This window comes from Ursus maritimus, unplaced genomic scaffold, assembly GCF_017311325.1.
Source record: "Ursus maritimus isolate PB19 unplaced genomic scaffold, ASM1731132v1 scaffold_16, whole genome shotgun sequence".
In the NCBI taxonomy this organism is placed as follows: Eukaryota; Metazoa; Chordata; class Mammalia; order Carnivora; family Ursidae; genus Ursus; species Ursus maritimus.
In genome coordinates, this window is record NW_024424008.1 from 13,373,036 (window position 1) to 13,400,203 (window position 27,168).

Consider the following 27,168-nt stretch of genomic DNA (forward strand, 5'->3'; position numbering starts at 1 on the left):
TCCTGCTACGACATTCAGCCCTGCTAAGGAGCACCTCTGTATATCTCGGCTCCTTCCACGATTTAGCTACTGTGGACAGAGCTGCTATGAACATTGGGGTGCATATGGCCCTTCTCTTCACTACATCTGTATCTTTGGGGTAAATACCCAGTAGTGCAATGGCTGGATCATAGGGTAGCTCAATTTTTGACTTTTTAAGGGACCTCCGCACTGTTTTCCAGAGTGGCTGTATTAAGAAGCTGTGGTCCATATATACAATGGAATATTACTCAGCTATCAGAAAGAATGAGTTAGGGGGGGTAATCAGAAGGGGGAATGAAGCATGAGAGACTATGGACTCTGAGAAACAAACTGAGGGCTTCAGAGGGGAGGGGGGTGGGGGAATGGGATAGACTGGTGATGGGTAGTAAGAAGGGCACGTACTGCATGGTGCACTGGGTGTTATACGCAACTAATGAATCATGGAACTCTACATCAAAAACCAGGGATGTACAGTATGGTGACTAACATAATAAAAAAATATTATTATATAAAAAAAAAAGGAGCACCTCTGTACAAACAGTTCCACGAGAGAGTCTACTTAAGTCCCTTAAAGTGTTATTACTGGGTCAGAGGGTATGTACATTTTACGGGACTTCGGGTAAACAGTCAGAATGGGACACTTTTCAGGTGAGGAATCCTGCTGTGAATGAGAACTTTGCAAGGTTCACAGGCAGTTGAGGAGAAGATAGGAAATAGGCCCATGTCCACCACTTGGGTAACTACTGCTATCTAACTGGAGAGATTTATAAAGCCCCCCGCCAGGGACCCAGCACTGGGGGCCCAGCAGCCTTGCGAAGACGTAAGCCCTTCCTGAATAGCCCCGTGGAGCTCCTGGCTCAGCCAGTGTAGGCTTGCTTGTCGTGGGCTTATGCTAGACACTCTTCTTGAAGAAGGAACCGTCTCGAAATGTTGTCTCTTGAAACCTATATACACGTGCACATGCTAGTAAAGTGCCTGTGTAATTGTATTCTGTAATCATCCTTGACTGAACCCACAACTTGATACAGCACAGGTGTGAGCTACCCACTAGCCCCAATTCCAGTTCAAAAGGGTGAAATCACTATTTTCTCCCCCTTAACATATTTAATAGCTGCCGTAAAGCCAGTGAATACAGTTGGCTTCATTTGGAACTCCGTTTGTGTGACTGCTTCCTTGCAATTCGTATCACCTGTGTCTCCATACAAATCCGGTCTGACAATGGGTACAACCCTCCCGTCTGGAAACCCAGGAACAAAGGATGTAAGAAAACACAGACTTCACCAGCCTCTAGAGCTCACACCGTTAGAATCCAATTCTCCCTGCCCCTCCCAGCTCTGGCCTCAACTGTCTTCACTGCTGTCAGATCCCCGTGGTGCTGACCCTTCACATGTAAACAGCACTGCACAGGCTGTGATCCACACACCATCCTTCCTCACACCTGATCCTCACAACAGCCTTGGGAGGTTGGCCGAGCAGGAGCAGGGTTATTGCAGTAATCCTTATTTTGCAAATGGGTCAACTGAGGCTCAGGGCAGGGAAGGACATGTTTATACAGCACACAGGAGGCAGGGCTGAAACGATGTCTACATTTTCTGATTCCTGGTTCAGAAACTTTTCCATTATATCGGGATAGAGCTGGAGGGGCCTGCCAAGTAGGCCCAGGTGGTAAGTACCCATTTCCCTCCTCTCCCTTCTACCCAGGTTCATCCTTATGGGGCCGACTTAAAGGAGACCCGAAACGTCACTTTGGCAGGTACTTACCTGAACCAGATAGGTAAAGAGCCGACAGTGGGCAGCAGTCTGGAACAGTGAGATAACCATGGAGCTGGGTGATTGGGAGAATCAGCTCAGTGCTGGGCACACTCTAGTTACTATTATGAATTAATGATGCTAGAAGACATTAATTATCTTATTTAATCGGCTTACTTGGCAAAACACAAAGTTGGCAATTTTATTTATATTGCAATTTCACTTTTCCATGAAAATCTGAAAACCACTAATTCATACAACCACAAACAAGTTACCTTATTTTTTTTAATTACCTATATTTTAGTCACTCTTGTGTTTTATACAAGCTCTTTAAGCCTCAAGATAGTTGCATGAAGTAGGAATTATTATCTCTGTTTTATAGACCAAGCAAATCACATGAAATCATCTGCTCCAAGTCACATAGCTCTTAAGTGACCTAGGCAGGAAGTGTAGCTAACTGGAGGAGGGGGAGAAATTTCCCTAAACATACCAGAGCAAGGATGCTTCTGTTCATTCACTCACTCACTCACTCCTTCACCAAACCTTTGCTGAGTACCTGCCGGGAAAGAAGGTGTGTAGGGATGGGCCTTCCCAGACTGGTGTCCCGGCTGTGCTCCTGAGCAGAGTGACCAGCCAGCTGGCCACCTGACCTCCCAGAGACTTGGCTTCTCCAGCTGTAATGTGAGAATAACACACCCCCATGAAGGGATTGCTGTGAAGACTACAGCAGCAGCACGAGAGGAGGGGGCCTCACAGGGCCTGGAGTGCAGTGAGTGCTTGGTGGACAGCAGTCCCCTGCCTGTCCCCGAAATGAAAGCCATTGCACAGGTCACCAACACTCAAGGCGTAGGGTTGGAGGTGCTCTTTGAGATCATCCGGCTCAGTTCTCCCACTTTACAGATAGAAAAATTGAGGCCCAGACAGAGATGGTGACTTGTCCAAGGTCACAGTGCAGGGTAATGGCAGAGATAGGACCAGAACTCAATCTCCTGATCCTCATCTTCTGCTCTTTTCCAGGCCAATGCAGCAGCCAAGTAGGCTGTAACGTAAGTAGACTGCAGATAAATGGAAGCATTAACAATATGTTGTTGGGTAGCTTAAAGAAAGCGGTAAATTTTGACCGAAGAGTAAATGTCTAAAATACATTTTCCTGTTTATTAAACAAGTACACATCATCTACTCTGTACCTACCAGGTACTAGGCTAAGGCCTTAAGAAACATGAGCTAATTTATTCATCACCATAATCCTATGAGGAAGTTTCTATGACTCCCATCCCCATGTTCCAGATGAGGAAGCTGAGGCAGGGAGGGGTTCATGAATTTTCTCAGGGTCCTAGAAGCACTATGCTGGCAGAGCTGGGATTTGAATCTATGCACTCTAGCTCCAGAGTCTGTATCATAACCACAACACCACGCCACTTCAGAACAATGAACTGCTTTCTACTATGTCCGCAAGAGAGTAGCTACACGTTACTTGACCCAGTAATGCTAATCGTAATCATACTAGTAATAACGGGAAAAATACAAGCAGACAACACTGTGATGCTTCTGGAAATCTTAAGAGTGCCCCTCACGTTTCAAAGCTGACTCTTCTCCTTATCCCTTTCCCCACCCGCTCTTTACTCCCCATGCTACTCCCTCCACCTGGGACACTTTTCTTCTCTGTCTGACTGCAAGCTTTGTCCTTTAACACGCAGCTTCAATGTCGCCAGCCCTGGGACCGCTTCTCAGATGATGTCTCCTGTCACAGTTGGTCAGCGTTCCCTGGGTCAATGTTAATGGCAGGCTTTGACATTGTATCCCATGATAAGGATGATAAAGAAGATGATGATTTTGCTGGAGGAAACCTCCCAGTGGTCTCAGGTCCCTCTCTTAACCAATGAAGCCCAGGAATGAGATCAGCCATTAATTACTTCACTGAGGCAAAGGAGGTGTCTATTTAACGCCTCCAATGCCAAAAACACTTATGGAGTGCTTTCTTGGGATCTGTGACGACATTCAGTAAGCGCTCCAAGACTTTGGGGCAAGTGCTGTCACCCCTATCTGAGCAGGAAGGACCTTGGCTTGGGAAAGTCAGGTAACTTGTCCAAGGTCACACAACCAACTGAGTGGTAAAGCTGGGGCCTGCAACCAGGTTCTCAACTCCCTTCTCCCAGGGAAAGGGCTTCTCGTAACTGTCATAGTAAAAATGATTCCAGCAAGAATCAGTAGTAGATCTGGGGTGGGGAGGGGAGAAGGTTTGATGAAGAACAGGATATTTACATAGGCTTGAAGCGTCTCCCTATAAAATTCTTATTTATTACAAAGGAAACGCTGGCAATAAAGGAACTGGAAACCATCTGCGATGGTTAGTGTTATGTGTTCTTGGCTAGGCTGTAGCGCCCAGTTATTCAATCAAACATTCCGGCTGATGCTGTGCAAGAGTTTGGTAGATACAGTTAACATCTAGAATCAATTGACCTTAAGTAAATAAGGAGATTATGCTGAGCCATGTGGGTGGGCCTCATCCAATCGGTTGAAAGACTCCAGAGCAACAACCGAGGTTTCTCAGAGAAAGAAATTCTCCCTTGGACCTCAAGACTGAAGCATCAACTCTTGCCTGAACTTCCAGACTGCTGACCTGCCCTCCGATTGTGTGAGCCAAATCCTTAAACTAAATCTCTCATTTTCTCTTTGTCTATCTATCTATCAATCTATCTATCCATCTATCTATCCATACACATACACACAACATGTGTAAAGCATGTATATGTAAATGCCTTCCCATATAGATCTGTGATTCATTACATAGTATATATGTGTGTACATGTATATACATATAGAACTGATACGCCATCTTACCCAAGTGGTCAAAATTAACATCACCAATAAGGGCAAAAGGACTTCATGTGCCTCCAAATGTTATAGCCTCAGAAGGACACATATTTAGGTAGTATCACTTTTGTCATTGGAAACAGTAAAATATGAATCAAATAATAACAAAGATCTCTCTTCTCCTCTCGGGTGCTCCCGAGCCAACAGTGACACTGGTCACCAGACCAGGTGACCTTCACGCACCCGGCCCAGAAATGGGTTCACATTTGGTGAATGTGTTCAGATGAGGGTCTGCTCTCTGTCTGTCCTCCCCTTCTCTCCGCCTCCCCCACCACGGGCTGGAAAACACTCACAGTTGGTAATTTCCTCTCTGCCACCCAGCAGGCCCAGGATAATTCCATCGCCTCCATTTTAGGATGCCAGCAGAGCAGTGACTCACTTTGCACGCATCTGTGGATTCCTGTCAGAGCTGGTTATCTGTCTAAGGAGGGATGTTAACATTTATGGCAGCGAGCAGGGACGTGTGACAGTTCAAGAAAGCAAGGTGCCAGCTACCTTTTGGAGCTGCAGGTGGTTTTTATGAAAGCGGAATATTGCCACTTATTATTTATTTCACTTTTTATTTTTAAAATGTGATTAATATAGCTCGCCAATAAATTTGGCCAGGCACACGTATTTATGAAGCATTCTTGGCAGGCGCGGCGTGACAGGGACTAATTGCTCTGAGGGCAGAGGCAGCCGCGTGAAGTGAGCTTCTTCCAGCCTGCATGCGAACCAGCCTCATTTTATGGGCTTCCGAGGTAGCGGTTCTCGTCACGAGTGCCTGGGGGTTCATCCCAGGAGGCTTCTAGCAAGGAAGAGAAGACCGATGGAGCCCGAGAGGCTGGCTCTGCCGGGCAGTGGAGAGAGCTCTGGCAGGGAGGCTGGGGTTCCAAGCCCAGCCCAGCCAAGTAACCCGGGGAGCTGCGCAACCCCTCTACCGCTCTCTTTCCCCACACTGCAAGGTCTCGAAGGGTCGTGTGAGGGTTTAAGGAGTACACACTTGGACAGTGCCATCCAGTGCCTTACAAACAGGCACTCAGAGATGTCAGTTTTCATGTGTTCAAGGTGATGGCCCGTGGAGCAAAGCTTGGTTTTGAATCCCAGCTCTGCCACTTACCACTAGCCGTGTGACTCTGGGCAATTACTGAATTTCTCTGTGCCTCGGTTCCCTCAGCTATAACATGGGGATAAGGACAGGGCTGCAGAAGGGATTAAATGAGACAGTCCACACCTGGCACTCCATTAGTACCCAACAGAGCTGCTATTATTATTACTGTTGTTATTTCTTCCCTCACCTTCTGCCTGCCTCCTTCTGTGGTCTGGCCCAGAAGAAAATTCCTGCCGGTGAATTCTTCTCCTTTGAAGCCTCGTTTAAATATCACCTCTTCTGTGAAGTCTTCTGTGATCCCTTGAGTAGAAATAATAACATCCCCGCTGTATGCAGACACTTTATAGATCTATCTCCATGATGGTCATGCCCACAGCTGGATGCCCCCCCCCACTGCTTTACAGGAGGGGTCCACCTTCATGGGAGGACCAGGTTTCTCCCTTGCTGCCCAACCCCTGCCAACTCACGGCACACAGAGAAGAGGGTAATTTTGGTCTGGCAGCCCTGTCCCTAACCATCCTGTAACAGACGGGATCCATAGCTGAACCCCCCATGACTCAGTTTCAGCACGCTGGACACCTTGGGTGGGCGAGTTCTGGCCTGGTGCCTAGAGTCGTGGCCCAGCCCTCAGAGGGTGCTGGGGGACTGTGTGCTGCTGCAAGAAGGGTCAGGGGGATTGTCTTAGCGGCTGCCACGTCTCCCTGCCAATAATTTGAGCAGGACCAGGTGACAGTGCTGGATTAGGAGAAGTTCTTTCTATCTGTTGGAGGTTCCTGGATCCATAAGCTGAAGCAGAGAGCAGAGACCCTGCCCGGCCTTTGCGGATGTGCATTTTAGGGGAGTTCCAAAGTTCCGGCCAAAAAAGAGGTTGTTCTGCTCCACAGGCTCCTCGCCCTGGAGGATGGGTGGGGTGTGTGGACTTTGGAGGGGTGGCAGTGAGATCTGGGACAGGGTATCTGAGACAGGCCCTTGGGCAGCAAAGCACCAGACCCTGCTTTCCCAGGCTAGTAAGATGTGGCCATGTTCCTGGGATCTCCCTTCTTCTTTCAGGGCTAACTCATTCACCAAAAGGGTGACTCCTCAACGTGCCAGGCCCTGTGCTCTGCACAGGGGACACTGAGATGGGTTTGGCTGCGGGCCCACCTTCGGGAGCCCACTCTCTAGTGGGGAAACTGCCAGGAAAACCCAAATACAATATGGTGCCACGCATGCCACAGATCCACGTCCACAAAGGACGTGGGTCCTATAGAGAAAAAAGGGGTGGGGGTTGGGTATAGAGGAAGGCCTCAGAGAAGACACATAAAGCACTGCCAAAGCATGGTTGAAGGAATTTGCTAGGTGGAATCAGTGAGAGAAAAGCACTCCAGGCTGAGGGATTGCATGATGATACGGATATGTGTGGGGAACTCGAAGTTCATGGTGGGGGGGCAAGGCGTGAGCGGAGAGGGGCAGGGCAGAAGCCGCAGGCCGCCCCAGCCCTTGCCTGGGCTGCAGAGGAGGTGCGCTCCTGCCCGACCATGAGCACGTCCTGCGTGAGCAGTAACATCTTTGAATACTTACAGAGGACACATTGACTCACGTGAGTATACCCGTGTCTGTCAATTTGTATATGCTTGTGTATAAATAATATGAACAATTAAATTCTAGAATATGGGTGGTTGAGCTCTGAGACACAAGGAAATTCTTTGAGACTCAGGTAGAGTTCAATATGGTGGGGATTTTGGTATGGTGGAGGGTGTGGTGGGGGCGGGGTACAGGGAGTGTGAATTGAGAAGAAGAAGTCTGCTTTCAGTCTCTGTTCTAGGGTCGGCATGTTGTTCACTGCTCAAGGACATACAGCTGAGGGGGTGGTGATTGAGGGCTGGGCTCCTGTGTTTCCTTGGACATGGGAGGTGCACCATTTCCTAATTCACAAAAAGGGGCTGCCTGGGCTCTGCTGGGTCAGACCAGCTGCAGTGAAGTAGAGATTCTTTTAAATGGAAGAACTGGCTCAGATGACTTCCCAAGTTCCTTCCAGCACTAATATTATACACACACACACACACACACACACACACACACACACTCAGTTAAGCTGATTTGGTTTCCTTGTTGTTCAAGGAGGGTCATTCCTACATCATCTCTGGTTTCGCCAGGCTGGACTACCACCCCCCCGCTTTCCTGGCCCTTCCAGGCAGGGCCCCTGCTTCCCCCAGGAAACCTGCCAGCCACTCCTACTGCCTCTCCACTCCAGCACTCCCAGGTCATGTACTCTTTCTCTGTCCTCTGAGCACCAAGTGGCCCTCCCCGATTCAGAGGAAGGTAGAGGTCAGATCTCACTTCTATCAACCACCAACTTGCCCTAAGGAAAAAGAGACACTCAAGAGGGAATTCTTAAACCCTCGCAGGTCTTGGCAATTTTCAAGTCTCTGTTCAGAGTGAATGACCCTTTCAGAGGGGAGTGTAGGCTGACTGTGAAAGCAAATGAAATGCACTTAATGGCTGTACAAAAGCAAAGATGAACATCTACTCTGTTTTATTGTTGCTGTGAGTGAGAAAGCAGCCAGCCCTGGGGGGCAGAGTTGGCTGGGGGTCAGGGAGATAGCTGGATGTCATTCAGGAGAGGGAGGAGGAGAGGGGAGGAAGAGAAGAGAGAGGGCTGTCTTGGAGCTGATCCAAGACCCAGGCAGGCAAAGCCTGGAGAAGAAAATTCATGCCTTTCATACCCTGATTATCTGAACTTTGTGGGATTCTGTCTGAGTTACTCCCCCACCTATGGGACTGGTGGTGTGAGTGTGGGTGGGGGAGGGGGGAATTCAGATTTCATGAAATCCATTTTAATCACCTTCTGCAATCCACAACACTCTGTAATTACAAGGCTCTTATACTCAAGTACAAAAAAACTCACCGAGAAAGCAACATTAAGCTTGCGAGCGGAAACATGAAAATTCATGAAATGCACAATTAAGGATCCAACGACAATGTTAACTCTCCCCTTTGCAGGCGCAGGCACTGCAGATTACCAACAAATGGGCAAATCTAAACCCCAGGGCATCTGCCACCGATATTGGAAAACCTCACCCCCATAACTGCTCTCTCCATGGATTTCCATTTGCTATTGCCCAGGTTGTCCCTGGGCCCAGTTTAGGGAGTAGGAGATCTGGGACAGGGAGGAAGGTCAGGTCCACCTTAAAGAGGAGAAGCCAAAGAGTTGTGTTTGAGAAATGACCCAATGCTGGCTGTCACCTACAGAATCTACAAAAGACATGGCCAGACCTTCACGTTGTCTCCCACTAATCAAGAGAATTCAAGAGTAGAGATTGTGGTCACCTCCCATTAGGGTGGCTTCACGCCTTGCCCCTCCACCATGAACTTTTTCTACTCTTACCCCTAAACCCTTAACCGAGGACCTTCCTGGTTTTCTCTTCCAGGAGCCCAACTCTACCTCCATCTCAATCCTTGCTGCCAATCCCGTGCCCCTCGTCCACTCCATAAACTGGTTTCCAGGCCAATCTCCCTAAGCATTGATTTTGGAAGTACCCCTCTGTCCCTGACTCTTACAACGTCATGTGAATAAAGCAGGACAGAAATTGCTGCTGAAGTATGATCTTCACTATGTTACGTCAGGGAAAAAAAAATTAGATAAGGAAATTAACCAAACATTCATTGGTTCTTTTTGGATTTGGTTCCTGTAGGGTGGGAGATAGGAGAACAAAGAGATTATCAGGGCTTTATACCTTTTTTGCTTGTGCAAATTTTCACAGTGTGTATAATTTACAATCAGGAAAAAAATGAGATAAACTTTAAATGTCACCTCTGTTCAAGATCTTTCTGTAGTTCCTTTTTTCTACATGACAAAATAGAAACTCTGAGCCTGGTATTTACAACCTGCTAAGATCTGGTCCTCACTGCATGAAGGCCTGACCTGTGTCGTCACACAGCGTCCTACCCTCAGAAGGGCTCAAGCTTGGTTAAATGCTCTGCTCTGGCTATCTTCAAATTCTTAGTAACTTTCGCACAAGGGATCCACATTTTTTATTTTACACTGTACCCCATAAATTATACAAATGAACCTGTTCATCAGAGTGTCTTCATCGAGAGACAGCACAGGCCAATCATTCAGAATAGAACAATGCAGACAGCCTTTGGTCTGCTGTGAGGGGTGAGGGTCTCCCGGCTGTGGCAAGATGGTTAGGAAACCACATCATGAGAACGGGGGATGTTCGGCCTGGGGATGTGAAGAGACAGGGGAGACTTAACAAATGTTTGCTGAGCACCTTGAGTACACTTCTAGGTGCTAGGAGCACAGTCATGAACAAAGCAGGCCAAGCCCCTGCTCTCTCCAACTGCAATGCTAGCCAACAGAGACCCACAATAGACAAATCACTAGCCACCCATTGTTGGGTAGTGCTATGCAGAGAAATGAATCAGGATAAGGGAGGCGGAGGAGGGAGGGGGGGACTATTTGATTAGGACCTGGAAGGAAGTCAATAAGCCCCTGGATGATGGCAATGTGGGAGATGTGGACACGTACACAGACGATTACGAGACACTGTAGGGTTTGCCATAGAGAAACTCAGAGGGAGCATAAATGAGGAGCAACCTGCTTAGCCAGGGGTGGGAGGGGGAAGGGGCTGTTAGCTTGATCTCCTTTCCCCAACCCTCAAGCTGGTGGAAAGCACACTGTACTGACTATACCCTCGCAACTTCCCTTCTGTTCCCACTACCATGGACTGGCTTGGGTCTTCACTTTCCCTGAATCATGGCGAAAAACTCAACCTGGTCTTTTCTTCTCATGCCACACCCTCTTCTGGATGATTACTTCTACTCTTGGGCCTACAGACTGAGTCTGATTCTTCAGCCCTGACCTCTTTCTTGAACTCCAGATCTCAGTATCCAGCCGCCCGTGTCCTTGAGGATTCCCAGGGTCTGCAGGAAGGTGCAGTGTTCCAACTTCCCAGCTGGCCTGACGTGGCTCACACGTTCCTATCTGGGCATTCTAAGGTGCTTCCCAGACCACCAGAACCTTGTGAGCCAGGCCAGAAACTGAGGCACAGAAGCAGAATGTGGGGACTTTTCTTCACCTTGGGGTCAGGATATCAGCTTGGCTTTTCCAGAAACTCAAATTCAACAGTGTCCTAATGCTAATGGGATCTGAAGATGCTTGGAAAGTTCACATGAGACTGAAATACAGAGCAGAATGTCAATATATTAATTGATATTGAAAAAAAAAAACCCTAAAAAACCTGTCCATGTTAATCTGACCAGGATTTTCTACACAGAAAGCCAAATTACCCTTAGAAGATAGTTGGGTGGACATGGTAAATTACAAATGACATTCCTCACTTGTGGGACCCTCTGGGACAAGAGCTTAACACTCATTATATATAAAACCTTAATTATTATGCCTACTGCACAGACGAAGAAATGGAGACTCAGAGAGGCTAAGGAGCCTGCCCTAGCTCACACAGCCAGTAAGCAATAAAGCTAGGATTCAAATTTAGTACCAAGCCTGTTTGTTTAACCGCCAACAAATACCAAATAGATGGTATTGCTATAGAAAAAAGAGTGATAAGCTTTTGTCGAAGTCAAGTTGATGTAACATAATACCTGTGACAGTGTTCTGATACGGTTTTATAGCCACACAGATGGGAAAGATTATTCTTGAAAATGCTCTCCCCAGATGAATCTTTACAATCAGGGTTTTATGTGAAACGCACTATGTGAGGGTTGCTTTTCAAAGGACTTCTGTAAAGCAAGTAAATGATTTTGTTTCTGAAAATGAATAATCATCCCCGATTTACCTCCTACATAGTAAATCTGCTGGAGTCAAAAATACATTGTTTAGGGCCAGAGAGACCTCAGGTTCTGATTCATGTTGCCTTGGACACATGAGTCACCCAGACTCAGTTTCCCTTATCTGTAAAACAGTAATGATGATAATAATACACACCTCATAGGGCTTTTTAGGGGAAAATAGAGAAAAATTTGTGTAAAATGCTTAGCATGGATCTGCATATAAGTAAATGTTTTCAGTTTTATTGAGAAATAATTGACATATATCACTGTAAAGTTTACAGAGTATAGTATGATGGTTTGATTTACTTATATTGTGACATGATGACCGCAGTAGGCTCGGCTAGCATCCATCTTCTCATATAGATATGATAAAATGAAAAAAGAAAAATAGAAAAAAAATTCTCCTTGTGATGAGAACTCTCAGGACCTACTCTCCATTTTTATCTTATTATTTTATTTTTTAAGATTTTATTTATTCATCTGAGAGAGAGCATGGGGGGGGGGCAGAAGGAGAAGCAGACTCCCCCCTGAGAAGGGAGCCCAATGCAGGGCTCCCATTCCAGGATCCTGAGATCATGACCCTAGCTGAAAACAGATACTTAACCAACTGAGTCACCCAGGTGATCCAGGACCTACTTTCTTAACAACTTCCCTAGGTATCTCTAGTCATCACATTATTCATTTAATCCTTGGGCATTATTTTTTTAAACGATGTATTTATTTATTTGAGAGAGAGAGAGAGAGATCACACATGAGAGGGGGGAGGGGCAGAGGGAGAGAATCTTAAAGCAGACTCCCTGCTGAGCATGAAGCCCAGCGCAGGGCTTGATTTCACAACCCATGAGATCATGACCTGAGCCAAAACCAAGCACCCCAATGTTCATAGCAGCATTGTCCACAATAGCTAAATCATGGAAGGAGCTGAGATGCCCTTCAACAGATGACTGGATTAAGAAGATGTGGTCCATATATACAATGGAATATTACTCAGCCATCAAAAAGAACGATTTCTCAACATTTGTGGCAACATGGACGGGACTGGAAGAGATAATGCTAAGCGAAATAAGTCAAGCAGAAAAAGACAATTATACGGTTTCACTCAATTTTGGAACATAAGAAGCAAGAAGATCGGTAGGAGAAGAAAGGGAAGAAGAAAGGGGAGTAAACATGAGAGACTATGGACTTTGGGAAACAAACTGAGGGCTTCAGAGGGGAGGGGGGTGGGGAATGGGATAGACCGGTGATGGGTAGTAAGGAGGGCACGTATTGCATGGTGCACTGGGTGTTACACACAAGTAATGAATCATTGAACTTTACATCAAAAACTAGGGATGTACTGTATGGTGACTAACATGATATTATAAAAAATATTATTAAAAAAACCCAAAAAACAAAAAACAAAAACCCCAAGAATCAGATACTCAACCTACTGAGCCATCCAGGTGCCCCCCTCAGTGCTTATTTTATAACTGGAAGTCTATACCTTTTGACCACTTTCCTCTAATTCTCATCGCCCTCACCCTCCAACTCTGGTAACCAAAAGTCTGGTTAAGTCTCTTTTTCTATGAGTTTAGTTTTTTTTTTTCTGGTTTGGGATTTGTTCGTTTGTTCGCTTGTTTGTTTTTTAGATTCCACCTGTAAGTAAGATCATGCAGTATTTGTCTTTGTCTTTGACTTATTTCATTTATCACAATGCCTTCAAAGTCCATCCAAATTGTCACAAATGATAGGATTTCCTTGGGTTTTTATGGCTGAATAATATTCCATTGTGTGTGCATATGTGTATACACACACATATACGTATATACCCCCCCCACACACACACATATGCCAGCATTTGTTAAATGCTAGTCTTTTTGATGGTGGACATTCTAGGTGTGAGGTGATACCGCACTGTGATTTTAATTTGCACTCCCCGATGACTAGTGACGTTGAGCATCTTTTCACGTACTTATTGGCCTTTCAGATATCTTCTTTGGAGAAATGTTTGTTAAGGTCCTTTGCCCACTTTGTGAATGGATTATTTGTGGTTTTTCTGCTATTGAGTTATGTAAGTTCTTTATATATTTTGGATATTAACCCCTTATCAGAATATATGGCTTGCAACTATCTTTTCCCATTCTGTAGGTTGTCTTTTTACTTTGTCGATGGTTTCTCCTGCTGTGCAGAAGCCTTTTAATTTGATCTAGTGCTACTCGTTTATTTTTTATTTCACTGCATGTGTTTTAGGTGTCATATCCAAAGAGGCATTACCAAGACCCATGTCAGAGAGCTTTTCCCCTATGTTTTCTTCTAGGAGTTTCATAGTTTCAGGTCATACATTTAAGTTTTTCATCCATTTCAAGTTTATTTTTTTGTGAGCATTTTAAGAGATGGGTCTAGTTTCATTCTATTACATGTGAATATCCTATTATCTCAGCACCAGTGAAGAGACTGTCTTTTCTCTATTGCATGTTCATGGCTCCCCTGTAAAATATTAGTTATGCATATATGTTTGGGTTTATTTCTAGGCTCTCGACTCTGTTCCATTGGTCTATTTGTCAGTTTTTATGCCAATAACATACTGTTTTGATACTATAACTTTGTAGTGTATCTTGAAGTCGGGAATTGTGATTCCTGCTGCTTTGTTCTTTCTCAGGACTTCTCTGGCTCTTTGGGATCTTTTGTGGTTCCATATGAATTTTTAGGGGTGCTTTTTCTACTTCTGTAAAAAATGCCATTGGAATTTTGACACAGGGATTGCACTGAATCTGTAGATGGCTTTGGGTACTATGAACATTTTAACAATATCAATCTTCCTATCCACAAACACAGGATACCTTTTCATTTGTTTGTGTCTTCTTTGATTTCTTTCATCAGTGTCTTGTAGTTTTCAGAGTACAGATCTTTCACCTCTTTAGTTAAATGTATTCCTAAGTATTTTATTGTTTTTGATGCTATCGTCAATGGTATCGATTGCTTTATGTCTCTTACAGAAATTTGTTGTTAGTATATAGAAACACTAATTTTTGTATGTTAATTTTGTATCCTGAAACTTTACTGGATTCATTGATTAGATCTCACGGGTTGTTTGTTTGTTTGTTTGGTTGGTTGGTAGAGTCTTTATAAAGGAGTTTCTCTACATAAAATAAAATCATCTGCAAATGGAAACAATTTTATTTCTTCCTTTGCAGTTTTGATATTTTTTCTTTTTCTTATCTGATCGCTTTAGCTAGGCCTTTAAGTACTATATTGAATAAGAGTGGTAAGATTGGGCACCCGTGTCTCGTTCCTTACTGTAGAGGAAAATCTTCCAATCTTTCACCATTAAGTATGATGTTAGCTGTAGGCTTGCCATATATGGTCTTTATTATGTTGAGATATGTTCCTTCTATGCCTAGCTTGTTAAGAGTTTGAATCGTGAATGGATGTTGAATTTTGTCAAATGCTTTCTCTGCATCTGTTTAGATGATCATGATTCTTTCTTTCATTTTAATATGTGATGTATCACATTAATTGATTTATGTATGTTGAACCATCCTTGCATCCCTGGGATAAATCCCACTTGTTCATGGTGAATAATGTCCTTTTCATATGCTTCTGGATTTGTTTGCTAGTATTTTATTGAGAATGTTATAATTTATTGGAGATATTGGCCTGTAGTTTTCTCTTCCAGTAATGTTCTTTTCCAGTTTTGGTATCAGGATAATGCTGGTCTTGATGAGTTTCGGAGTGTTCCCTCCTCTTTGACTTTTTGGAAGAGTTTGAGAAGGATTGGTGTTAACTCTTCTTTAAAACTTTGGTAAAATTCACCAGTGAAGCTATCTGGTTCTGGGCTTTTTGTTGTTTTGTTGTTGTTGTTGTTGGGAGATTTCCGATTATTGATCAATCTCCTTACCTATGATTGTTTATTCAAATTTTCTATTTCTACCTGATTCAATCTTGGTAAGTTGCATGTTTCTAAGAATTTTTCCATTTCTTCTAGATTGTCCAGTTTGTTGGCATATAGTTGCTCACAGCAGCCTCCTAAGATCCTCTGAATTTCTGTGGTAGTAGTTGTAATGTCTCCTTTTTCGTTTATAATTTTTATGATTTTGGTCCTTTTTCTTTTTTCCTTGGTTAGTCTAGCTAAGCATTTGCCAATTTTGTTTATCTTTTCAAAGAATCAACTTGTAGTTCAACTATCCTTTCTCTTGCTTTTGTGTTATCTATTTCATTGATTTCTACTCTGATCTTTATTATTTCCTTTCTGCTGTTAACTTTAGGCTCAGTTTGTTTTTATTTTTCTAGCTCCTTAACTGTGGAATTAGGCTGCTTATTTGGGATCTTTCTTGCTTCTTAACATAGGCACTTATTGCTATGAACTTCTCTCTTAGAATTGCTTTTGCTACATCTCTTTCTACTTTCTGTCTCTCTATGATTTGATTATTCTAGGTACCTTATATAAGTGTATCATACAGTATTTGCTCTTTTGTGACTGGTGTATTTCACTTAGCATAATGTCCTCAAGGTTCATCCACATTGTGGCATGTGCCAAAATTTCCTTCATTTTCTAAGGCTAATACTCCATTGTATGTGTATGCCACATCTTGTTTATTATTCATCCATTGATGGACACTTGGGTTGCTTTTACCTCTTGGTTATTGTGAATAGTGCTGCTATGAACATGTGCATACAAATAATTCTTCAAGTCCATGCTTTCAATTTTGGGGGGTATATACCCAGAAGAGGAATTGCATTATCATATGGTAATTCTATTTTAAATTTTTTTAGGAATCATCACACAGCTTTCCACAGTTGGCTGCATCACGTTGCATGATCCCTTTTGGAGGATTACGAGCGACTAAGCAATAGACACAAGGCCACACAGCTTAGGAAGTGACAGTCAGATACCAATGTGGGTCCAACGTGCCCTCATCCTACAGAGCAGCAGTTCCCAAAGTCAGGGTTCAGCCAGGAATATCAGAATCATCCAGCGTACTTATTAAGCATATAGATTCCTGGGCCCCAGGTCTGGGGAAATAAAATCACTAGGGACAGGGCCCAGTGTCAATATTTTCAAAATAACAAACCAACCAACCCTTGGGTGTTTCTGGTGGGCAGCCAGGTTTGATAACCACTATTTTTTATTGTGATAATCATCATAATTGTTGTCTTTGTCATTATCAGAATGTTCCTCATTAACCCTTCTTTACTCACATTAGCTTACTTAGACTTACAAACATCTGGAAACTGTGGGAATGTAAGGGTTACCAGGAAATCTCAACCCTGGGTTTTTGCTCTCTGAGCAACTGAGGGCTTTCAAAGGGCGACACATTTAGCATTGTAATCAACAAGGAATCAGCCAGGCGCCTGCCTGCCCAGGCCTTTCTTAGATTCCTGACTAACACTCATTAAGCAGTTCAAGCCAATGTGTTCCTAAGTAAGTGTGTGGAGAGGCAGGCTGTTGGCATTTTAATCTCATTAGTGAACTGAAGCCCTAAGACACAGGAGCCACAGAAGCTGCTTACTGGGTGAAATTCTTCACACCCTAGACTGGCTACCTGTCCTTCTGCCGTCTCACACCATTGGCTCCAGCTTTCCATCTTCTCCTGGGCCTTGAGCAAAAGACTCTGGGAAACTAGAGCTTGATGACGTCCAGGGTGCTGGCTGCAGACAGCTGGATAACCGGGTCAGGTGGCCAGGCTGCCTGTATCTCAGAAAAGACACTGAGTTATCTGCCCCAGCCTGATTTGTTGAATTGGCACCAGGCCATGGGCACTGCTCCCTGAATTCAACTGTCTGTGTCCCCCTCCCCCATCCACACTCTTGATAGAAGCCAGACAAGGCTATGGGGCCTTGGGAAAGGAGTATCCATAGGCAATCTTCCCAGCACAAAGCCCTCATTGTTGGAGGAGAAAGGCATGGAAGAGGCAGAAGGAGTGCTTATCTTTTGTCAGTGCTGGACAGCTGAAAGGACTCCAGTGAAAAATGACCTTGTAAACTAAAAAATGGGGGAATATGCAAACTATGTAACTATGACTATCTTCTTCCCTGGGACAGAAATAGTTGGAACTTCCTCTGCAAATATTCATAGACACATATACATTAACACACATATACACTTGCTATGTTCAAAGTAAATCCAGAGGCCAATGTGAAACAGCCTCATCTATCCATTCATTCAAACATTTATCTATCCATCCGTCTGTCCATCCATCCATCCATCCATCCATCCATCCATCCATCCATCCATCCATCCAGTTACTTGTTTACTCAAATATTAACTTAGTGCCACCATGGGCATGAACTATGCTGGAGGAAACAGCAATAATCCAGATCAGAGCTTTATAATTGGGGGATATTTTTTACTGACACATCTAGGAACCTGTATTTCGACTCACCACACATTGTCTATAACTGAATCAATGTCTTGCACAACATATGTAGGGGCTGTTGTGACGAATACACACCGAGTTCAGACATTATTGAATCCACGGCAGCTATTCTGTCTTATATGTGTCTCAGCCAGTGCAAGCTAAAAGTATACATAAATCCTAACCATTGGGAGATTTGGACATGCTCCAGGCAAATGCAAGTGCAGAACGCTAATACATGGTTTCATGAATGGAGAGGATCACAACTATAACCACAGTAACTAACTAAATATGTTACCATGTGTTGGCTGTTATTCTAAGTGCTTTACTTGTTTTTTTTAATGTTTTTTTTTATTATATTATGTTAGTCACCATACAGTACATCCCTGGTTTCTGATGTAAAGTTCGATGATTCATTAGTTGCGTATAACACCCAGTGCACCATGCAATACGTGCCCTCCTTACTACCCATCACCGGTCTATCCCATTCCCCCACCTCCCTCCCCTCTGAAGCCCTAAGTTTGTTTCTCAGAGTCCATAGTCTCTCATGCTTCATTCCCCCTTCTGATTACCCCCCCTTTCTTTATCCCTTTCTTCCCCTACCGATCTTCCTAGTTCTATGTTCCACAGATGAGAGAAATCATATGATAATTGTCTTTCTCTGCTTGACTTTTTTCACTTAGCGTTATCTCCTCCAGTGCCGTCCATGTTGCAGCAAATGTTGAGAACTCGTTCTTTCTGATAGCTGAGTAATATTCCATTGTATATATGGACCAAAGCTTCTTAATCCAGGCATCTGTTGAAGGGCATCTCGGTTCCTTCCACGATTTAGCTATTGTGGACAATGCTGCTGCGAACATTGGGGTGCATATGGCCCTTCTCTTCACTATGTCTGTATCTTTGGGGTAAATACCCAGTATTGCAGTGGCTGGATCATAGGGTAGCTCAATTTTTAACTTTTTAAGGGACCTCCACACTGTTTTCCAGAGTGGCTGTACCAACTTGCATTCCCACCAACAATGTAGGAGGGATTCCCTTTTTCTACATCCTCTCCAGCAATTGTTTTTTCCTGCCTTGTCAATTTTTGCCATTCTAACTGGCGTAAGGTGGTATCTTAGTGTGGTTTTGATTTGAATTTCCCTGATGGCTAATGATTTTGAACATTTTTTCATGTGTCTGTTGGCCATTTGTATGTCTTCATTGGAAAAGTGTCTGTTCATATCTTCTGCCCATTTTATGATTTGTTTATTTGTTTCTTGCGTATTGAGTTTGAGATGTTCTTTGTAGATCTTGGATGCCAGTCTTTTATCTGTATTAAGTGCTTTACTTGTTACTCCCACAACAAACCTCTGAGGTAGACACGACCATTACCCCATTTTGCAGATGATCAAACTGGCCATGGAGAGCTACCATAACTTGTCCATGGTCCCACAGCAGTAATGAAGGAGCTGGTCTTTAAGCTTAGGACATACAACTACAGAGTCAGTCCTAGAGAAGAACTACTTTTTACTTCACAAAAAAAAAAAAAAAATCAAAAACAATTCTAATGTGTATGGGAGTTTATCTACCCTTTATGGGTAGCTTCTGGGTTGGTGATGGGTGGGGGGGTTCAGGGTCCTGCCTATTTCGTCTCCTTTCTTCCAACAGTGGCCTTGAGATTCCTCTGGGAAATTTGACGAGGTGATCATTAGCCCCCTTTCAACTGTAGTTAAGAAAAAGAAAGAAAGGAAAAAGGAAGAAGGGAGGGAGGAAAGGAAGGAGGGGAAAAGAAAGCATAGTCTTGTCTGTCACTACCTGGGAAGAGGTTTCTATTTGTCCAGCATCATTACCAAGATGAACTTGGTCCCTATCCTCATGGACTTATGGTCCAACAGAGAAGCCGGACAGGGATTGGTAATAAAAAGATTGAAAGGCAATTTAAAAAGCAGGGGACCTCATGGCAATGCAAAGCGGGGGTCTTGATGTAATTTCATGACCAGAGAAGCTGGGGGGGGTGGTTGTGGGGATTTGGGAGGTGGGTGGAGGCGGCTGCTGGGACCACCAGCTGATGGATAGCAGTACAATGGGAAAGGAAAGGGTTTGTGAAGTCTGGGAGGTGGTGTCTCTAGAACCTGGTGACAACTGGACATGGGGCCATGACACAGAGAGTGCTCTCAAGGATGACACCCTGGTTTCTGGCCACGAAGCCAGGTGTGAAGCTGAAAGTAGGGGGGTGTAGAGAAAAGATTCCATGAGGTCCATTAACCAGCATTACACAGGACCCACCACGCACCCTGGGTCCACCACCCACATGACTGTCCACCCTTCCCCAAGAAGACAAAGGCAGGAGAGACCTATTGCCACCAGAGCCCCGGAAAGGCACTAAGGCCAGGAGAACTCTACACAGCCTACAAAAACATCTGTAGGCAGAAGCGATTCAGGAATGTACAGCAACTGCTGGCAGTAAATTAATAATAGATGTGCTGGACTTCCTCAGAAATATTTACCCAGCCGGAGCGGTTAAGCGCTAATAACCGGGAGTGGAACCTGAGCTTTACCTCAAACAGCCCTGACTATGGAAAAGGAAGAAACGTCATCCTGGCCCTTCCCAATGCCGGGGGGGTGGGGGGAGAAATGTGCAGAATACCTCGTTCAGGAATCCGAGGATCTGCAGTCTGCTGGGAAAGTGGAGATGGGGCTCAGCCAGAGGCCGTGGGAGGCACCCAGCGGAAGCAGCCAGCAGCCCAGAACTGCGAACACTTAGGTGATGCTTACCGCCTGTCGGGCCGTCTCAGGACCGTGACTATATTAACACTTGATCCTGTGCACTATTTTTGGGTCCATCATACAGGGGAAGGTGCTGAAACACAGGAGAATGAAGGAACCGGCTGGGACATGATGAAGCTGGGATTCAAACCCAGGCAGGCTGGCTCTAGAGTACGGGACCCCTGCCTTTGCTGCCTCCTGATGCCCTTTCCAAAACAGTCAAGAGAGGGGGCCCAGGAAGAGGAAAGACACCCTCCACCTAACTGCCAGGGCACACTTGGACCATTGCTAACGTGTGTCCTCCGTCTCCGGGCCCTGCTGAGAATTCTGGATTCTTCTCACCAGCAAACACAGTAGCCATTCCTTCATTTATTAATTATTTACTGAGTACTTGCTGGGGGTCCAGACCCTGAGCTCGGCTCAGACAGGGCCTTATATAATGCACACAAAATCTCCCTCTCTGGAAAACTCTCCCTGTGCTCTCTCATGAAGAGAGAGCCCTTTTCTCCTTCCTCAGAGCTCCCATCAAGCCTTCAGGTCATTCTCTTGGATAGAATTTCCTAAATAAGTTCTGAAAAACAGACGGGTTGGAAGACACATGCAAAAGGGGTTCTGGACAAATAATTTTGAGCAACATGAGGTTAGCATCGATACTGCAGGACTTCTAAGAACCTTGAGGATGCTAGTGGCAGTGAGATCTACCTGGAGCAATTCAGTATATGGCACTTCTCAGATCACTCAAAAGGAAACCCTCCTCCTTTACTTTCTAAACAATGTTGTGTAGGACTGATACATCCTGGAACACAGTTTGGGACATTTTGCCATGGGATAGTAACTACTATGTCAAATTTATGCTTGGTTTTGACCCGTCAGTCCACTGGCAGAACCCGGGAGGCTCTTTCTTACTCATCTCTCCAGTGCCCACCTTCAGCCAGGCCTAGATCAGAATAGGTCTCTGAAGGTCTTCTTTGAGGACGGCACAAGTGAGTGCTGGAGAATACAGTTGTGGGATGCACGGTTGTTCAGAGCTGCGTCTGCCCGCACCTCTTCCTCTGTTGGCAAGGCTGCAGGCATTCTCTTGCCTACACAAATCTCATGAATGGTTTCCTTTTCACCCTGGACACATCTTGTCAGGGCACAGAGGCTCTTTACCATCTGGTGTCTGTCCACCTCTTCTGGATCCTCTCCCACATTCCCCACACATATCCTCAACATTGACTCCACAGAAGTGCAGGCAGTTTCTAGAACACAACAGCGCTGGTCCTCCTCAGCAACCTGGCCTGTGCAGTCGCCCTTTCCCTAATGCTTAGCTTGGACCTCTTGGCTGCTATGAAACCTCGGAGGCCCCCTCTGACTCCCTGTCCCTGAGGTTGGGCTAGATGCCCCTCCCGGAGAGGTCTGGGCTATCCCATCCTAAACCACACCCATCTCCCTGTGGGAGTGGGGCCGTGTCCTGAGTGAAGACACCGCATGTATCTTGTGCCGAGGGTCATAGTCAAAGGAGCTGGAAAGCCACTGATGTTATGTAACCCTCCTATTTAAGATGGTTCCAGACCCTGTGTGAGGTTCATACTGGCCTCTTAAAATCCACAGAACGTTTCCCTCCTCTGTGAAGCTCTGCCTGGCCGGGACAGGGCTGCATCCCGCAAATCGGATACCCTCAGAGGCTGGGAACCCCCCGGGCCCTGCAGGAGAGGTCTGCTGAACGGACTCACCACTTCGTAACAAAAGAAAAGCACAAAGCCAGGACCGAAGCGTGCTTTGTCGGACCCCCTCCTCCCAGTGTGTTTTCCTCACAGTTTTCCAATTTGTACAACCACAGTCACATCACACAAATGAAAACACAATTGAGCACGGTGCTGTTTCCCGAGCGCTGAGGGAAGCAGAGCAGGCGAAGAGGCAGGAAGGAGGTAGGAGGGAATTCGGGGAGCTGGAGCCAGGCCCCTGCAGAGGTGGCTGGGCCTCAGACTCTGCCCGTCTGTGGGTGGGAAAACAATCGCTCCCCTTGGACAGAAAGCACAGGACTGCCTTCCAGGGACGAAGGTGCCAGACGGAGCCTACTCAACGGAACGCGCCATTTCACCCATTGGCAGGAAAATGAGAGACACGGAATCAGCAGAAGGGGACCTAGCATCTTCTCAGCTCTGCTCCCCTCCTGGCTCTGCTCTTAATTCCCCTCTTTGCTGGGCCTCAGATTCCTCTTCTTAAACCAGTGACTCTCAAGATTTTGGGCTGTGACTCACAGTAAGGAATACAATTGACATCACAACCCAACATAGACACACAGATAGGACGCACATGGAACTTGAGTTTTGCTTATGCTTACCCTTACTACCTGCTGTATTTTCTATTCTTTTCTATTCATTTATAAATTATAAACTCATTTTATGAACTTTTATTGAAGCATGATGTAAGAGAGCAGTGTGTACCCGTCCTAAATGATGAGCTAGAGAAATACTCAGAACTGAAACCACCCACGTAGCCGGCCCTCAGATCGAGAGATGGAGCATTACCAGGCCCTCGAAAACCCTCTGTGGACCCCATTTACCAACTCTTCCCATTTACCAACTCTTCCCCCAAGGGTAACCACTGCCCTGACTTCCAACAGCCCAGATTAGTTTTGTCTGTTTTTGTGCTTTGCAGAGGTGTAGAAAAGGTTCTTAATGCCTGGCTTTTTCTTTCCACATTGTGCGTGTGAGGGTCACGGATGTCACTGTGTACAATACTGCACTGTGTGGCCATGCCACAGTTCATCCATTCCACTGGCCATGTTTTGTGGTGGACATGAGTGCACATGCCTCGTGGCTGCGTATCCAGGGATGGAAGCCCTGGCATGGGGATGGTCAGCTTTGGCTGTTGCTGCCACTTTTCCAAAGTCACTATACCAAATTACACGTCGACCGGCCCTGTAGAGTTCTAGTTGCTTCACGTCTTTGCAACACTTGGTATGTATCTTCCTCATTTTAGTCGTTCTTGTGCATTCACCATAGTCGGTCTCTGCGGGTCTCATTTGCAATTCTCTGAGAACTGATCATCGGTACGTATGCTTATTGGATATTTGGATATCTTCATTTGTGAAGTGTCTGTTTGAGCCTTCTGCCTTTGTTCTATCAGGTTGTCTTTTCCCTACTGATTTGTGTGAGTTTCCTCTTTTTTCCCACTATAACTATTTTGGATACAAGAGTTTTGTTGAATATATATAAAGCACATATCTTCACTCACTCTATGGGTAACTGGGTTACACTGTTTCACTTAAATATATGACAATTTTGAACCACCAAATTAATTTCATGACCCACTAATGGGTCAGACAACATACAATTTGAAAAACCCCACAAAATAGGACTATGTAGTCTTCCCCGGGTCTGGATACCCCTGAAAGGGGCACCTCTGACAGTGGCACCCACGACAGCATCAGCCTGGAGCAGCACCCATGGGTGTAAGGTCAGTAGCTGTCTGGAGAACAAAAGCCATGTTGGCTATATTTAATTTCCAAATTAAAGAAAAAATCGTTCTGCCACGCCTTGAATGACATTACAGTTCCCAGTTCTGAATTTAAGATTTGTCAGCCCCAAACCCAGGTGGACGAAGGCAGCTCAGAAGGATGGTCGAGGTGTGGGATACCTCTGGAATTAGCCTTTCTAGCAGGCTAGAGGGTGTGCTCACACATGTGGGCTCTCCATCCACTGAGATGCCTGGGACCTTGGGGGAGCATCCTGGGACCTTGGGGAGGTGCCTGGGACCTTGGGGGAGTGGCCTAGGACCTTGGGGAAGTGGCCCTGTGAAATCTAAGATACCTCATGAAGTTCTTTTAATCCAACAGGTCAAAATAACTTTCCTTAAACTGATAAACTCCATGAACCCTGAGAAAATGGCACTTACACATCCTGGGCACTCACCCATTGTGAAGGGTAAATTCTACACTGACTCTCAACCCCTCAGAGTAGACCTGTCCAGAGACATCAAGCTCCATGAAGGCAGAGACTGGCACTTTGGTTAAAAATGTGGCCAAGATCACCCAGCTGGGCAGTTACAGAGCGAGGCTGACTGATGCCACAGCCTCATTTTCATTTCTGTGTTATTCTCCTTCCAGGCAGCTGGTCACTGTGTAGCGTGGTGACCACATCTACAGCGTCCAAAGAGTCTCTCTCTCTCTCTCACACGCACAGCTGCACGCACGAGCAGACACACAGGCATGTGTGTGCATACACACAGACATTTACACACGGTCATGTTCACAGGCTGTTCTACTCAAGAAATCTGTGGGCTGGACTCTACTGGTTCATTCCACGCTCAGCTCCTTGGGAGTTTTAGCCTCTTGATTTCCAAAGTATTGAATATCCCAGAATGTACAAGTAATACAAAATATGTGTAGGGAAATTAACAGTTTGTAAATCCCTTTCACACTCTGAACACACGTAACTTTGAGGATTCTCAAGGTCCCCCAGGTCGAGTGGGGGTCTAAGGACCCTCCTGGGGACAACAGTCTTTGTTGTCCAGGACTGAGGTGGTACAGCAGCCAGCGGTTGGCAGAATTTGTGTAGTTCCTCAGACCCACCTTAAAAATTTCCTTTTTGACTATATATTCCAGAGGAATCGATCCTTCCAATTCCGAGTTTGAATTTCATAAACCTCCGAGAGTTAAGCTTGTGTTTGCATGAATATTTACAGGATGTGGACACTTCTCCCCATCCCTAATAAGCATGCTCACATATTCTGTCTTATTAGAGTTCTTACCACCTCATGTCCTCCTCCAGCTAAAAGTAAGTAGCTCCATCACTACTTATAATATGAACAGGGACTAGCACTTATTGAACACTCCTACACTCCAGGTAACAAGTGCTTTAGGCACCTTATCCCAGCACACCGCACACAGATCTTGTGCCACATGCATTAATATCCTTATTTCACAATTGAGGAAACGGATGCTCAGACAGGAGAAGCCTACGGACTACAAAGTCAGTAAGTGATAGGATTGGGATTGGACCCAGGTCCCACTGATCCCCAAGCCCTGGCCCACTCCAGTGCCTGGGACAGCGAGAAGCAGCCACCTCCTTACTCCAAGTCAACAGAAATGTCCATATGGAGGTGGACAACATCTTAGGACCTCTTATCCTACCCTCCTTGTGTTCTCCGAGCTCAGAGATTTGAAGGGACTTTCCTAACAGCACAGCAAGAGCAGAACTAGGCCTGCAACCCAAGTCTGGTCTTGGGTTTCTCTCCCTTCAGTTCTCATGGATCTCCTGGGACAAAGGACACTAGTGGAGCTCTGTGTGTGTTCCAGGCGTGCCTTTTCAAGGAGACATTTACAGTATTGGAAAGAAGGTGATTAGGGCAGGAACTGTTCTTGAAACCAAATTATTATTGAAGGAACAAAGAATAAGAAAAGATGTCAAGGCACAATATGATCTTTGTCTTCAACCATTTTTAGGACTGTCTAATCAAGAAGAAAGAGGCTTGGCATGGTGAGGAAGAGTCGATTTCAAATCCAGATTATGGAAGAATTCTATAAAAATCTTAAATGTGGGGAAATACCAAGTTCCTCTTCAATACAAACCTCCTCTTGGAGGTTTCCAAGCATGGGCCAAATATCTCTACTTATCTATCATCTATCTATCTATCTATCTATCTATCTATCTATCTATCTATCTATCATCATCACCTATCGAATGGCCCATGGCTCTGAGGCCCTTTCATCTCTAAGTTGCCATAAGCTTTTGAAAGTACTAAAATCTTATAGGGAAGGCAAGTAGTAATCTTATACTCCGTGCTCATTGTTCTTAGGGGAAAAAAGGCATTATAAAATAAGTGGAGATAAAGTCTACCTATTAACGCATATTTAAGAGGTAGAAAAAAAATCACCCATAACATTAATTTAGATCATGAATACTCTCTGAAGTGTAAAAAAAAAAAAAAACAAACAAACAAACAAAAAAAAACCAACTCACTTTTCTTTAAATCTTCTTAAAAGGGTCTAAGAATAGTCCTTCAAATAATCCTTCAAGTATGCAATTTTAATTTGGACACATGGTAATTTCAGTCTACCTGTTGAAAGAGACAAGAGAGAAATCAGTCATTTTTGATGAGGATGCTGTTCTGACAGAGCACCAATGGCAGTTTGGGCCCCAGGCCGAAGACTGGTTTTTGAACACTCAGAGGAAAGGCAACTAAGGTAGCGATCACAGTGCCTGGCACATAGCAAATGCTCAATAAATATTTAATGACTGAATGAGTAAAAGGATACATGAATAAATGAGCGGGATTTATCATCAACCTTTGATGCAGGGAGTTTACCCTACAGGCTCATCTCTTTGACTCTTAGGGAGAAACAGAATTTCCAGGCACTGGGCGTATTATGGAAAATAGCACACAGAAAGGTTCATGGGGTAGTGGAGAGTGTGAGGGCTTTGGAGCCAGCCATGTCTATATTCAAATCCTGTCTTTACCACTTATAACTCTGCAGCCCTGGGCTATCTTATTTATTTATGGTTACTGTTGTTATTAAATGGGATACTTAGCCCATTCATTAATTTTCAGCCCTTCTTTTTCCCTAATACAAGCATTTTAAGGTCATAA

At 44.9% G+C, this 27,168-nt stretch overlaps 1 protein-coding gene across 1 annotated transcript in view; it reads right to left on the minus strand.

Annotated features, from left to right (window-relative positions):
- LOC103678086 (teneurin-4-like) overlaps positions 1 to 27,168 on the minus strand; it is a 279,793-nt gene that overhangs the window by 111,626 nt on the left and 140,999 nt on the right. The window contains exon 3 of the mRNA XM_040630911.1: positions 26,541 to 26,637. The gene's annotated coding sequence lies outside the window, so the exon portion shown is untranslated. The remainder of the gene's footprint in view (positions 1 to 26,540; positions 26,638 to 27,168) is intronic.